The sequence below is a fragment of the Phaethon aethereus genome (genome assembly GCF_964289735.1).
Source record: "Phaethon aethereus genome assembly, chromosome: 4".
Classification (NCBI taxonomy): Eukaryota; Metazoa; Chordata; class Aves; order Phaethontiformes; family Phaethontidae; genus Phaethon; species Phaethon aethereus.
In genome coordinates, this window is record NC_138578.1 from 19,959,883 (window position 1) to 19,974,860 (window position 14,978).

Here is a 14,978-nt window from a genome sequence, read left to right on the forward strand (position 1 = left end):
TCCATGTTGCTATTTTAATAAATTACCAAAATATAAATGACCATGAAGATCTTCACGGTCTGCAGGAGAGACCACAGTATCCCTTACAGAAGTGGAGGATGAACTGCAATTTATGCAAGAGGAGAAACCAAGACAAAAAGTTCACACAGCAGGTGAACAGAAACAAAACTCTGGGTTTTCTGGCAAACATGCTAATACTCTGGCCACCAGACTGCTCCCTGCCTGGAGTTATTGTTGAAAAGGGGCCTTTCTTCCAACTAACAAGAAAAAAAATAGTTCATACCAGTCATCTGCTGTCAACACTCTGGAATCTGCTTTTTTGAAAGAGACAGCTCCTGAAGTTTTAAGCTTTTTTAGATGCACATTTATTTCTGTTGCACATTTATTTTCTTCAAAGTGAAAACACAGGGCAAAGATGTCAAATCTGTTAGTCCACCAATCTGCAAGTAAAAATGTTTACTTTGGAGCCTAATCAGAAGTGACCCTATTTTCTGGCATGCTCACAGCTACAGAGCATATTGACTACAGCTGGAGGCTGGGATCATCATGGGAAACCGAGGTACTGATTAGGACATGGCAAGAAAAAGGGAGGGGGTGTCTCAAATTTAGAATCGCTTGTGAAAACTGTCACATTATTTTGTCTAATGGGACAAAATTTAGTTCAGCCAAAAGGAAAACAGAAAAGCTCCTGAATTCCAATCTCAGACTTGAGCCATTGGCTCAAGGCTGCTTCAACAGGCTGCTCCAAAGCCTGCTGCAGTCAGAATAGACAACAAAGGTAATTAATGGGGTTTCGTTATTATTTTTTAAGGATTTACTTTTACAACTCCTATGCTGCAACCAATGGCTGTTGTTGATTGTGCCTATTACTTTGCCTGTGTACCTCACAAATCTCTTCATGGCTTTCTCCCTTTCTGTTACCACATTACCTACCGCTTTCACTTTTTCTAGTGCCTTTCTGCCTTCAACATCCCTTCTACAACATCAGAGTGCTTCAGTCTGGTCACTGCATAGCTTAACTAGAAGTAGACTATTGCTTACTCAGGCAGAAATGTTTTCCACATCCACAGTAAGTGAAGGACAATCAAGGAACTACACAAGAAGTATCCACTATGGTTCTGGATGGAAAACAAGCATGGTGATTCATTGAAGAGCATAGGAAAAAGGATCCTAGTATGTTGTAATCTTCCAAACTGTTGCCAATCTAAGGCCCTTAAGCAACACACTTAAATCATCAGTGGTAAAAAACAGCATATAAATTTTCTGCAAACTGTCAATGGCATTTGTCCTTATGCAGATGTTTCAAGTCTAACATATTCCTAATTCCCCTCTGAAAACAGGCTGCAGAAAAAAGACTTGGGTGAACCCTTCTCCTGCTGCTGAAAAAAACCCCTCCACTAAGTCCTGTCTTACGGGGATTAATGCACTCAAAGGCTTTCTCTCTCTCACACAGAAGTATAACATCCTAGTACATTTTTGGTTTACTCCAAGAAACATATCATCTTCCATTTAGAAAATCCAGAGGAACTAATTTCTCATTAATCTCACGGCACAACATGAGTTTGGGCATCCTTCAGCTCCTTGACAGAACACTGGGCCCCTGTGGCTTTGAACAAAAAGCCCATACTCACGGCTGAACTGCACAAAAGCCACATTTAAGATTTAATGGCATTCTTCACCAGTTTGCTGCAATTTTAATTAAAACACCAGAGTCGCTCCACTTAGAAGCATTTGCTAAACGATATCTCGGAGTGCCTGAGATAAGGGAAGTCTCAGGAAAGGTAAACAACGGCATTAATTTGACTTTTTCTGTTAAATAAAGAACAGTTCATTGAAATCCTTAACAGGTGGCGGGTTTGGCAGCTCTACTGGGTAGGCTCTAGAAAGATTTATCATACCTTTTATTTTAAAACATTTATGTGAACAGATTTGCTGAGATAAATTATCTTGTTCACAAAAGCATCCTGTTCAAGGCTGCTGTTTCAACTGTTACATCAATCAAATAATGTAAAAATGTTAGCATCAATTTTGACAATCAGCATCTCATATTTATAGCTTTGGAGCTCTCTTCATTAGTTTCCTATTCCAATTCTGGTAATTTTTACATTTTAATCAACAACTGTCAAGGAAATACCAAACACAAACTGATCAATTCATTTAATATAGCATTAATAGATGGATACCCCGAGTGAAGCAGACAGTTGCAGGTAAACTGCTTCTGAATGTGCCCCACAGCAATCCAAGAAGAGACATCCAGACTCACAGGCAGATTTTGGGAGTTGGATGGCGGGTTGATACAAAATGCTGCTTTTATGGAAAAGCAAGATTTCAGCCATTCCAAGGCTTTTCACTGAACAGCTGTACTGGGAAACATCTGTCTAAAGGAATAAGGATTACACTGCTATGATTTCCCATTTTCACTCAGAAACTCAGTTATTTGTGTATGCACTCAGAATGCACAAAAGCCAGGCACAATTCCCACCTTTTCCAGCGAACACTCAAAGGAAAGGTCCCTCCTGTAGGACAGGTCAGGGGAGACTTGGGTGCACATAACTTCTAGGAATCACAAAGGGGTTAAACAGTCCCACTACAGAGGAGAACCCCTGGGGTCTCACCTCCCAGATTCCATCCATCTGGCTAGGAACCTTTCATAAATGCTTGCTATTTAGCCCAACAAACATTTAAGTATCTATACTACAAAAAACTTGTCTAATCGAGAGCGCCACGGAGCGATAGCCTAAATCTAAAAGGCAGACTTTTGTTCAAACTCATTTTCTGCCTGTGTCAGCAGAGATATCTGAAGAGAGGCTTGGAGCTACGTAGAATGAAGCAAGTTATCATCATTTCTACTGCTATGATCCATTGTTGGAGCCTCAGTCAAGAAGTGGGACCCCCTTGAAAACACTTAGCATAAACAGAACAAAAAAGCTCTCCAGCCTGAGAGCTCTCTTGAATTGCAAGATGATAAACATTATAGTTACTCAAACATAAACAATAGCAAGTTCATTTGAAGCAACAGTATCTGTATATTTTTAGCACGGTTTGTGTTAGGGAACAAATGGCTATTTTACACAACTCTGAATTAGAAATCCCCATCTCTAAACTACCTCCTTTCCCTCTCATAAGAGTTTGTATCCATGATTGCTCCAGGGAAACTTTTCTTTCTTTTTCCCTTTAAAGCAGAGATCAACTGATAAGATACTATTGAGTTATATATAGGAGATTGAGTTTCATTTTGAAACACAAATTGGTACTACGATTTAATGACACACACCCCCCACCCCAAGTATAAAGATAAAGGCTTGTGTTCCCATTTACTCAAAGATTAAAAAAGCTTCAAGCACTGAAAGGAATTTAGGATAAAGAAAATTATTTTCCAACACAAATGGCTTTATCATCTAGGAAGGTGTACCAAAGCCTGCAAACGCTCCTGTCTGATTCAGTACACAGTCATTGGCGCTGAGTTTCAGAGCATTTTAATTGATACACTGCTGTTTCATACCATATATTCAAGACTTAAGATATCTCTGGCCAAGAGGCCTTTTAAATATGAGTGCCAATCAAACGAATGATAGCCACCATCAGCCGTGTGGATTCTCATCTCTATTATTAAACTGAGACAGCTACAGCATCTATCCAAAGTGTGGTTAGGACATAGCCTCACATTATAGACACTGTTGGGATTTTCATGCTCCTGTCACTCATGATGATTAATATCATGCTAGTGTCAAGAGAGTTGCAGCCTGTCGTGGTCCCTGCTGTCCTGTGCAATGTCTTTGCAACGGACTTTGGAAAGTAAGACAGTGGATGTCAGAGCAATAACCACAAAGCCCTTTTTGGCATTTAAACTTTTAAAAACTATTAACTACCCTTTTCTCACCCATCCAGTATCAACTCCTGAACTTGCTATTCTTAAAGCATGAGTTCTAAAACTGAACTGTCCTTATTTCCACAGGGGCAAAAGGACCCATCTGATAAACCCAAGCTTAATAAAAGGCACTGCTGTGGACCTGCTGTTTTGAAGTTTCTTACATCAATCAGTATGGCACCATCTCAGTTTCTTCTCCACTGCACTGTGTTCTGTGCAGTTGTTACAAACTTCAGCTGTTAAAAAGCAAAAAGCATTTTTATGTGCCTCATTGCTGATAAAGAGTTAAATGTCTTGTTTAAGGGTAGTCTGGCAAGACTCCTCTCAACACACTTTTACACTGCCCTGTCTATTTTAACAACCTTGTAATGATTCTTGATGGAGGCTAATATCAATGGTTCCACCAAAACCAGGGTTCAACCATTAAAACAAGAAAAGCCCACTACCACCCGAGACCACTTGGTTGGTACCAAATCCAGGAGCAGCATCATGGGCACACCTTCCAGCTGTAGCTCAGGACTCCAGCAACTGCGATGTCTGAGATAAGGCTACGCTAAAAAATGCACGAAGGTGCTCCAAATTATTTTACTCCCTGCAGTCACTTACATGTTTTGCTACCAAAATTCTGCCTTCCCAGGACGTATTCCGCATTGCTCTTTTGCTATGCAAAGAAGTTGTCCCTTTGCTGCAGTGATGAAAATGGGAAAGACTGCCAATTTCCCAGACTATTCTGCCCACATCTCACAGGCTTCGATCCAGCCACGCACGGCTGGGCTCCGGGCATTTCACTTGGACAAGACGAGCACCTTGCAGCCAGCGTTGCCCACGTAGATTTGGCCCCGATAGGCAGGAGGGGCTGCTTTTCCCACATCGCTAACTGTCCGAGTTGGAAAGGGAATGCAGAACAGCTCCAGAAAGCCAGAGTCACTTATGGAAATATTTTCAGACTGCCAATTGAAGAGTAAAGAAGATTTCAAGAATGTAGTTTGAGGTCATTCAGTTTTTTTCTACTACACAAACCACTCTGCTTGCGGAGAACTAAGAAAGCCTCTTTCCCTAGCAACATGTCATGTTGTACATACTGCTTATTCAGCTGCAAATACGGCTTTTATCCTAGAGGTAATGGACTTAGAGAAGGCTATTCTTAAGCACTAATAGGCTAAAAGAACTCAATTATTTTCATTTAAAGACTAACGAGGCTCTCTTGTGCGCTATTCATTTTGTTACTTCAGGAGCCATGCGGCACTTGTACCACATCCAAGTAAATAAAAGAAAGGGAGGGAAAAAAAAAAAAAAAAGAGTCATCACGATGGGCCCTTTTAATGGACGCAGACCTCCTACAGTGCTGAAATTCTCTTTAAACAAGAAAAGAGAAAGATCATCAAAAAGCCCATCACAGTACATAGAGCAGTGTGCAAGGGTCAAGCTGCAGACAAAAAGGATTATGACATCCCTAATCGTTTTGGAATTTCTACACCAACATTTCAGCATTTAGACTGAGTGTGGGATAGAAAACACTTGAGTGCTGGCTTTCTCAGGCCATCCGATATTGACCTGATATCATGATTAGTCCAATGCGCAAGAGCTCGTTTCTGACAAGATCAAGAGATTATGTGAGATTACAGGGAACAGGACCACTGTTATCACCTTGTCACCTTCACTTTGGGGAATGAGTCCTTGTGAAGGCTACCCACTTTATCTTCCTCTGCGGTCACCCAAGACTGACTGCCACGAGCCTCTAATCACACCTTTAGAAACTTAAAACACCTAAGGGGGTTGCTAACCACTGGAGGACAGAAAGTTATTTCTGGTGTTTGAAAGCAAGGTAGAAGACAGCCTGTATCTTGTGTGGGGAAGAAAATCCTGTCACTTTGTCGACATCTGTGCACTTTCCATATTCTATTATTATTATTATTATTCCTTCTAACTAAAAATTATATCCAATGCTTCTTGGCTAAGTCAGGTAGTGATGATATTGCCTCTACTGCTGCTAAAGTTTCTTAATACTCTACTGAAAGCGTGATGCAAAAGCACAGAAAAAAAGTAAAGAGAAAATTAAGACACCATTATTGAGTGCTGCACTTCATGCTCTTGCCGTCAAAATATAATCTCCGTTTCCCAAGTCACTGCTATTTGATTTGCTCCCCTCTAGCTCCGTCTGGCTGTTCCTCATATAGTGCTAGCCAAGCACACAACACAAAGCATGCCTCTAAGTCCCTCCTCTCTCTGCCATCATGACAAAATGTCTCTCTATACCTAATTTAGTCTCCTGCTAGCTCAGTCATAACACCTGAAATCCTTCAGACACTATTTTTTGTTTTCCCATGCTTTTTACAACCAATAAATGCGAGTCTGTTAAGGATGCCTGCACAGACAAAAGAGCAGAGGTGATGGCCAGCAATGCACCACCATTCAATGTCACCTCAACTGCTTCACAGATTCCTAGGCACCTTTTTCCACTGTTTTTGCTTCATCTCATTCCCACTCCCATCAATTTTCCAGCAAAACAAACTATAATAAAATCCTTTGCAAAAGCTGTTTTATTTCTCCAAGACCTGACCACCGAAAGGTCACTTCCTGGTGCTCCTATAAGACAACATTTTTGTTTGAAATGGCTGTTGTTTTCTGTTCCTCTTTGACATTTAACATCTGCAACACATCAATGAATGACAAACGTTAGACATGGGACAGGCTTTGTTTCATTCCTTCTAATTAGACAGACATATCCATATCAAGCTTCTCACTAGATATCCACAACTGATGAAACAGGTATCATATATATGTAGAGCAACACATATTCAAAGTAAAAGACTATTACAGTATTTTAGCTATGTATCCAACAGAAGATGTGAAGTTCTTATGATCAGAATGTAACTCTCAATAACCACCCCCAAAGACACTTCTTTACTGAGAAACACAGCATTCAAGAGCAGTATCTTAAGCATGAAAAGCTAACCACAGATGAACTCTCCATTTAAGTACTAAGGCTCAAGCTCCGTAATATTTCCTGGAAATTTATGACCAGCTGAAGGACTTAATAACCAGAAGCAAAGACAAGTGAACTCCCTAGGAAATGCTGCATGAAGCCAAGCTTCCACCACCCACAGAGGAACAAAAAGGAGATCAAGTTCTATGCACTGCTTGTCACAGAATCACAGCATCATTAAGGTTGGAAAAGACCTTTAAGATCATGAAGTCCAACCATCAACCCAACACCACCATGCCCACTAAACCATGTCCTGAAGCGCCACATCCACACGTTTTTTGAACACTTCCAGAGATGGTGACTCCACCACCTCCCTGGGCAGCCTATTCCAATGCTTGACCACTCTCTCCGTAAAGAAATTTTTCCTAATATCCAATCTAAACCTCCCCTGGCGCAACTTGAGGCCATTTCCTTTTGTCCTATCGCTAGTTACTACTGTCCTTAGGTCTCAGATTCTAAAGTTATTAGCACACATTCACCACTTTCAGAAATGTGCATTTTATTAAGAAAAAAGCAAAAACCAAATTCAAGTGTCTGGAAGACTGTCCTCCAAATGCGAGCCATTGCTGAAACTCAAGTTTTTCTGTCTGCTAGCCAACATGGCAGGCAGCTCAGCAGACACCGAGTATTTTCTAATTCAGTTTCACAAAACCTTACTAAAATGCAGAACGATTTCCATATGGTCATGTGCTTTCTTCAAACAATGAATTTTTTTTTAAAAAAAAATTTTCATCATTAATGCCTTACTGATGTATTTTAATTATCTACTGCAACGTCAGGGCTGAGATGATAAAGCAGCAAACTGTAATTTTAGGCATTCAACTCATCCCCAAAAGGAGCTTCATTTTTCATATAGACAGTGTATCCAACTGAGCACCAGAAACTCATCAATCATGCCTCCACAAGTTTACCTCAAGTTTTCTTTGCACATTTGGGTAAGTAATTCTAAGTAAGCAAAAGGCTATCTGACTCCAAGTCTAAATGCATAGGCTACTGAGTCAAAGATTTTCACAAGTCAGTGTAAATGTAGTAAGAAATTAATAACTGCTGGTGAGAAAACATCAGCTTCTGGTGTGCAGTAGAAATGGAAGCAAAAATCAAAATTGCCTTATAAATCACAGCAGTTAGCTACTGAAATTTATCTGGCAACACCAGCAGTCACCCCTCAGTCTGCAGACTGTGAGTAATGGCTGAAAACTAGAGTCTTATCTCAGGCTACCTCACCAAAAGTTATCTGACCTCCTGGACAACTGCCCACGCTGCCTCCATGCAGGGCAGCCGCTGACACAGAAGAATGGTCCCCTCGCTTTTAAGACTTTCTTCCCATTGCTGCTATGTTATCTTAGGCATCCTGCCATGAGCCTCATCACCACAATCAAGGACATTCCTTCTACTCCACAGCAAGCTCTATTTTATACTGCAGATGATGAATGATAACCGTCGTCTCTAATTTATTGGGACTGTCATTCTCTTGATCCAAAACTGTTGGGAGCTGCCATCCCTGCTCACTCGCCTTCTCTGTTTTAATCATATGGGACAGGGGAGACACTTCTGGAAAACTCATACAGGAGTTAGTAAAAAAACCTGTGGTTTATGGTTTGATGAATTCAATAGGGGATGATATATTCCTTACAGAAATGTTTGGAGGTCATTAAACATTTCAGTATTTCAGAGAAACCTCCAGTATAAAACAATAGTGAAATTACTGTTCCGCCCTTTTTCATTTTAAATGATATACAACATTTCCATAAAGATTATGAATAATTCTAAGGTTGGAATAAAAAGTTAATAAATTTGAATATTAATCTCTTGTTTATTCCTCTCTTTTAAGCAGAAACTGGCCCTCAGTTTCACAATCTGATAAAATAGTGCAGTAGCAGTATTTGCCTACACAAAAAGAATGAACAACCCTGCGAGAAGTGCCAAGTACAACACAGCATTGTTTAAAAATCCCTTGTAGTTATCTTAAAAACCTATCAAAAATCCAGTAGTGAGAATAAAAAACAATACATTAACCTCTTAACAGTGTCTGTACAATTGCTCCTTGGAAAAAAGATAGACTTTAACATCCTATAAAAGCATATAAACAAGCATATCCATGTGGTCTATTTTACAATGGTATCAAATAGAGCAAGAAAGCATGGTGGTCCTTCTTTACATCTGGTGTTTACATTAAATAATTAACAAGTAATAAGACTCATCAGTGGAAAGTACTTATACAGCAAGCAGCAAAATGACATGGTGAAGATACGAAGTATCTTCACAAGATTTACATATGAATACAAGACTCAAGAAAACAAGGAGTGGGCAGGTTCCTGCAGCAAACATCTTAACATCCCACAGCCATGTCCCTTTTACTTCAGGACCACATGGAAAGACATCTTTGCACAATGCTAAGCTCTGTACTTGCCTAGCTGGGAATACCTACAGGGACTAAACACTCACCAGCCTCTACTATCACAGGGCTTATCTCTATAAAAGCATGCACATGCGAACAGGCCGATTTTCATTTATGACCTGGATACATTTGGCAAAGAAAGGGATTTAGTACTACTCCATCACATACATGCAATTTTTCCCTGCCCATTCAGCTTATGTGACACTGGAAGAGTCAGTCACTCACCCACCAATAAACCCAGCAGGCAAAACCAGAGCAGATGGAACGGAGCTGCCTGGGCCCCGCCCGATGCTGAGTGACTGCATGAATCCCGGTATTATTATGCAATTCCTACAGATGTCATCTCTTAGGAAAACACTTAACATAATTGCCCATACACAAACACTTCATACACATACTATTCCACTGTGTCACCAGCTCCGTACTAGTCATGGACAGCGTGCACGGTCCAATGTATTTTACCATTACACTCAATAGTGATAACACGATTCCAGCCTCACAGGAAGTTAAAACAAGTCCTTCCTTTTTTACTTCCCCACAGCTGAATGTACAGGGCCCTTACTCATTTTTTTCAAGACAGGGCAGTTACTGTCTCTCATAAGAAATTAGAAATGACATCACAGTAAGTTTTCTTTTCAGTTTACCCCACACAAAGCTTATGGTTCCCTCCTGCAGATAAGTGAAATAAGCAATGCAGAACAAAGAAACTATCATCATACAGAAAAATTTTCTAGTGAAGAGCTACAAAATTTCAAATGCAGATTTGCAGATTCCTGCCAGCTGCACTTATATTCAATTTACTGTTAATTTAGAGATAATACAAAAAACATTTTACTCATCCTTAAAACGGTTACAGCTCTTACCACCACCAGCAGCCATACCACAGCCTTCAGACGCCATGCTGTGGAAGAAGGTATTATCCCAAATAACCCTTGGTGATATCCCTGTATCACCCCACTCGTATTCCCTAGCTCTGGCAGGCTTTCACCAACCTGTTGCTGATGCCAACATCAAGACACCTATGCAATTCAACCAAGCACATCCAAGCTCTAAACACATTCAGATCTGCGTGTTCTTAAGCCAGTTTAAAAAGGCCATTTCCACCATTGTGATCCTGGATAAAAAGAGCCAAGCTGCAATGCATCGTTGTCGTTTATCATGGAGTCTTTATGTGACACACTGCCCCAGCTCTCTGCAGCCGCAGGGAGCTCAACCCTCTTTGTGCCTTACAAAATATACTCCATGGGTTTAAAAGAACATTTTCCTTTTAGGAACCTAACTGCCGTTTCACCAAGTTCTTTCAGGTGAACAGAACATCTCATTCCTCTGCTCATTTTCACAGGATTGGTTGTGTTGCTTGGGCATGCAAGTGCTGAATGCATGAAACTTTTCATTCTTTCTTCTGAAAGAATGTTTTCTCTTTTTTCCAATAAAAGGCAGGTCTTGGGCAGACAACAGCAACAAAAAATGTAATTCCTGGAACTCACTATAAAATGCTGCAGAAAAAAAGGTAAATGGGATATTCATTCATCCATCTTGCTGATGACAGAGCCTAGCATTTGCAATTGCTCCTGCAACGACATTCTCAACCTAAGTTAAAAATCAGTGTCTCAACTACTATAACACTGGTGACTTAATTTACCTAATTTTTTTTCTATGTATGCAGCTGACAGTTTTGAAAAGGTCTTACCTTAATTAAGGTAGTCCTAATATGCCAGTTCAGGTCCCTCACAGAGTCTGTGACTTTGTCTTAGACAAAAATCTGTGTCACACTCATTGCACAAAAATGTGCATCCTATTGTGGACTTAATCCATAGATGAAACTAAATTAATGATCATCAATTCCATGTGATTCTTTTTCAGTATGCTACAAGCCCCTCACAAAATGAGGTCTGTATATTTTCAAAATATTAACTACAATTGAATCTTCTTTTCAAATCCTATTAAAAATATTATCTCTACGTGCTTTCACTCACATTTTGCAATGTTTTTAAGTTAAAAAGTATTTATTAAATTATCCGTACACAAAACTAACTGTGGATAATTGAAAATATTCTGAAAACCACAAACCTAGGCTTTTCCTTTCGGGATACTAAATTTCTCCCCACAGAAGATTACACAAGCCTTCATATATTTTGCAAGCCACATAATAGGTAACACCTTCTGAAATTACAGTTCAGAAACTCTCTTTTCATTCGGATACCTGCCACGCTAGGTAGGGCAGATGATCATTTAAAGATGAACATTTTTCCAGCTCTACGCCCTTGGGCTTCCTGCCCTTCTCTCCCTCAAGACGCCAGCCTCACTTCTGTTCTTTCCAAGCATTCCAAATACCCTCCCACCCTCAAGCTTTTTTTGGCACTTTGTCCTTCCACTCCACTTAACCAACACAAGGGTGGGGAGGGTGTGAAAGGACAGTGTTACCTGGAGTAACACTATGTCAAAACACGATTGCATCCTGAGCATGCTTTGCATCAGAGTACAAGATGCAAAATGGGATTTGTCACCAGAGCTACGTGACAAATGCATTCAAGTTTCTGCCACTCAGGACAAACACAGGCATACACAGAGCACAACCCTCCCCACACTCACCTGAAGCACACATCTTCCCGGTCCTTATTCCTCCTTCATTGCCAAGCCAGTTCAGAAGGAGGTATGCACACTCGAGTAACAACTAATTGCTTTGAAGAAAGGAAGGAGAAATACCCAGGCCTGAAAGTTGGTCACTACAGATTTTTCGAGTACATCAAGGTCAGTGCAAAACCTGTACCACCTGTACATGAAGTGTAGCCCACAGTACGCTTTTAAGCTGCCCTAGGTGACCCAGATGCTGTCTGAGAAACCAATCATGAAAAGAGTTTGTGCAACAGCTGCACTGCCTACTCACCCAGCTCAGGGCAAGGAGATTGCCAGCACACAGCTGAAGAAAGTTAGTTGTCTAAATAATTATCCCTGGCAAGGCAAGTAACTTACACCTGACATTCCTGATTCATAACCAGTTGTTGGCTCCTGAACCCAAAGCTGCTTCTCCTGGTTGTCAGCAAACTGTCTCCTTGCCCCTTTGCTGGTATGCAGAAAAAGCTGTAGTGATCTATTTTGACATTCCCCATTTTTACTTGTGTCTCCACATCACTTAAACCAAACTCATGCCCTACAACTGTATTTTTCAGAAAAGCATTTGCAGAAATACGTAGAAAAACAGCCATTTTCGACACTCTGCCTGGCACACGCTGCTGCTCCGGTACTCACCTCAACCGTTACAGAATCTGTTTTTAAACCCCTCCAGCTCTAACTACAGCATAACAAAAAAAACCGGAAGAGTCTTTTCAGATCTCACTTCATTTTCGCACCAATGAAAACTTGCCCAGGCACTCATTTCAGTGCCGCCTTCTAAATTTAGAAGTCCCATCGAAGTGCTGCAAATGCCCCTTCTTGGCAGGTAAATTCAAGGTCTATTCTGAACCACTTATGCCAGTCAGGAGTCTAGAGTTATCATTATTGTGTATCAGTCTATTACCAACCTTAGTGGGTTTTACTGAGTTTGGGTTTTGGTTGCTGTTGTTTTGGGGGTTGTTTGTTTTTTTTTTTTTTTTTTGGGGGGGGGGTGTTTGTTTTTAAATAAAGTAGAAAGCTGGAATCCACTTTCATAACGGGATTTAAGGCATTTCTCAATAACACTACTTTCACTGTTTACAACCTAAATAGCCTTAAACCAAAAAGACAGAAAACTGTCACCATCACCACCACAAAAAAAAAAGGGGGGGGGGCTGTTTTAGCAGATATGGAGTAAGGTATTTATATATGATTGGAAAACTTGTGTAATAAAGTTTAACTAAATTAAGTTGTACCTAGAGTCATTAAAGTGATAAAACACTGTTGTGTCTCAGAGAAAAAAGTAAATTGAACTCCCAAACTGCTACAATATTCATAAGACTGCAAATGACACTTCTACTTAGAGACTCACAGCTACCAGGTCATTGCAATAGCAAAGGTACAGGTTGTTTTTACATGTTCAACTTCAGGTTCATACCCCTGTCAGCACCTGCATTTTCTTTGTATGGTGTGCAGACAATGCTTTTCACAGTACTTAACAAGTGCTATGTCAGTCAAGCTGGATGCAAAACCTAAACTATTTTCTACTTCTGCCTGAAAACACTGAGACACTTCTGGTCTAGTAAGGCACTTGCCAAATGGAATGTGAAGATCTTCTTCGTGATCGTGAAGATAACGGTGATGTTACTACCGATTATACCAGCCCTACTTTTTTTTCCACAGTGTTGCGAAGAGCTAGATACACTGATACCCAATGCTGCAACAGTCATTAAGGGATAGGAGGCTCAAGCAGAAGTCTACAGTGAAGTAACGCTGGGATACCTTAAAGAAAACAAACCTTGCAAAAACAGAAGAAATGGTGCTAACTGAATGACCTACTTTTAAAATCTGCTCGACACTGTCAGCTAAATTGTGCACATTTCTCACCCCAACAAGAACAAGTGTGAGATGCATATACATGGTTTGCATGTGTGTACTCACCCAAAACTCTCACCACTTAGTCTTTCCCTTTGTTTTTATGCAAGCCAGCAAGGTCAAAGCCCAAAGCTTCCCTCTTACCTGCCTGGTTCCCAGAGTCTCTGTTCTAAAATTATTTCTAATCTTTTTACCAGGCTCTACACACCATTCTTTCTCTCCCAGGAATTTTGGTTTTCCTAGAAACAGCTCATAGAAAACCACTTGATTCATTTGGAAAGTAATATGAACTAGGAGCTTCAAAGCATCATGCAGGATCACTTATACTTCAAACAAGAAGTCAACAGACTCATCTCCAGTGCTCTTCCATTAAAATACTATCTTCAGCATTCTCCTTTCAGACAGTTCTTAACATTATCTCTTCTCTTAGAGAAGCACAGCTTCTTGCCTCCTCCCCAGCTCAATTCCACCACTACCCAAAGCCCAGCCAGACCCACAGCCAGTCTGAGCTCAGCAACCCTTCCTGAAACCTTCCTTCCCCCTCTCCTCCACATACCGCCCTGAAGAGGGCAGGTGATAATGGCATTCCCTGCTCCTGGTACTATACTGCTACTATTTGAGAGAGACGCACCAGCAGTGCCCATCATAAGAAAAATTTACGTGGGGTTTCCAAAATTTCACACAGATAATTGTATCCCTTAGTAAATCTCTTCCTGAAATGATTTAGGTAGAGCAAACCCTAGCTTACTGCAACGTCACCTTTTGGGTCAAGTGAGAAGGCCTTCTCCCAGCACTTATCCTTGCAGACATCTCTTTCTCTCCCTTCCCAACCCTTACCATTGCATCTCTCAAAGCAGAGGGAGGGACTCTCTACCACCTCACTCCTACTGGGCACACAGTGGCCGAATTGTGAGCTGTCTGTGTTAGCAGTTAATAGAGAAACCTGTCATTCAACCTTCTCGCTGATTACACACGCATTAATGAACTCCACAATGTGCAGCCATTATTTTCTGGATAGTATCTATTATTTACAGCCACCCTACATAAAAAGCCGCTATGCTCTTCCTGAATGTTTGCAACACATGGAGGACTTCCTGGACACAGTTCACAGGATAATGGGTGGGGGGATCGCCTTTAGCTGGTTTCATTCTTCAGCAGTCATTCGTCCCATTGCTGGCATTACCACCGATTTGAGAAGCAGATGTATTGTTCTAACATCTCAGAAATGCCTTGTCATTTTACTGCCTGGTTTAACATTA

The 14,978-nt window shown here is 40.7% G+C and overlaps 1 protein-coding gene across 1 annotated transcript in view; it reads right to left on the reverse strand.

Annotated features, from left to right (window-relative positions):
* Positions 1-14,978, reverse strand: part of ARHGAP24 (Rho GTPase activating protein 24) — a gene marked incomplete at both ends in the record, with an annotated part of 185,613 nt that overhangs the window by 157,567 nt on the left and 13,068 nt on the right. The gene's annotated exons all lie outside the window — the stretch shown is intronic.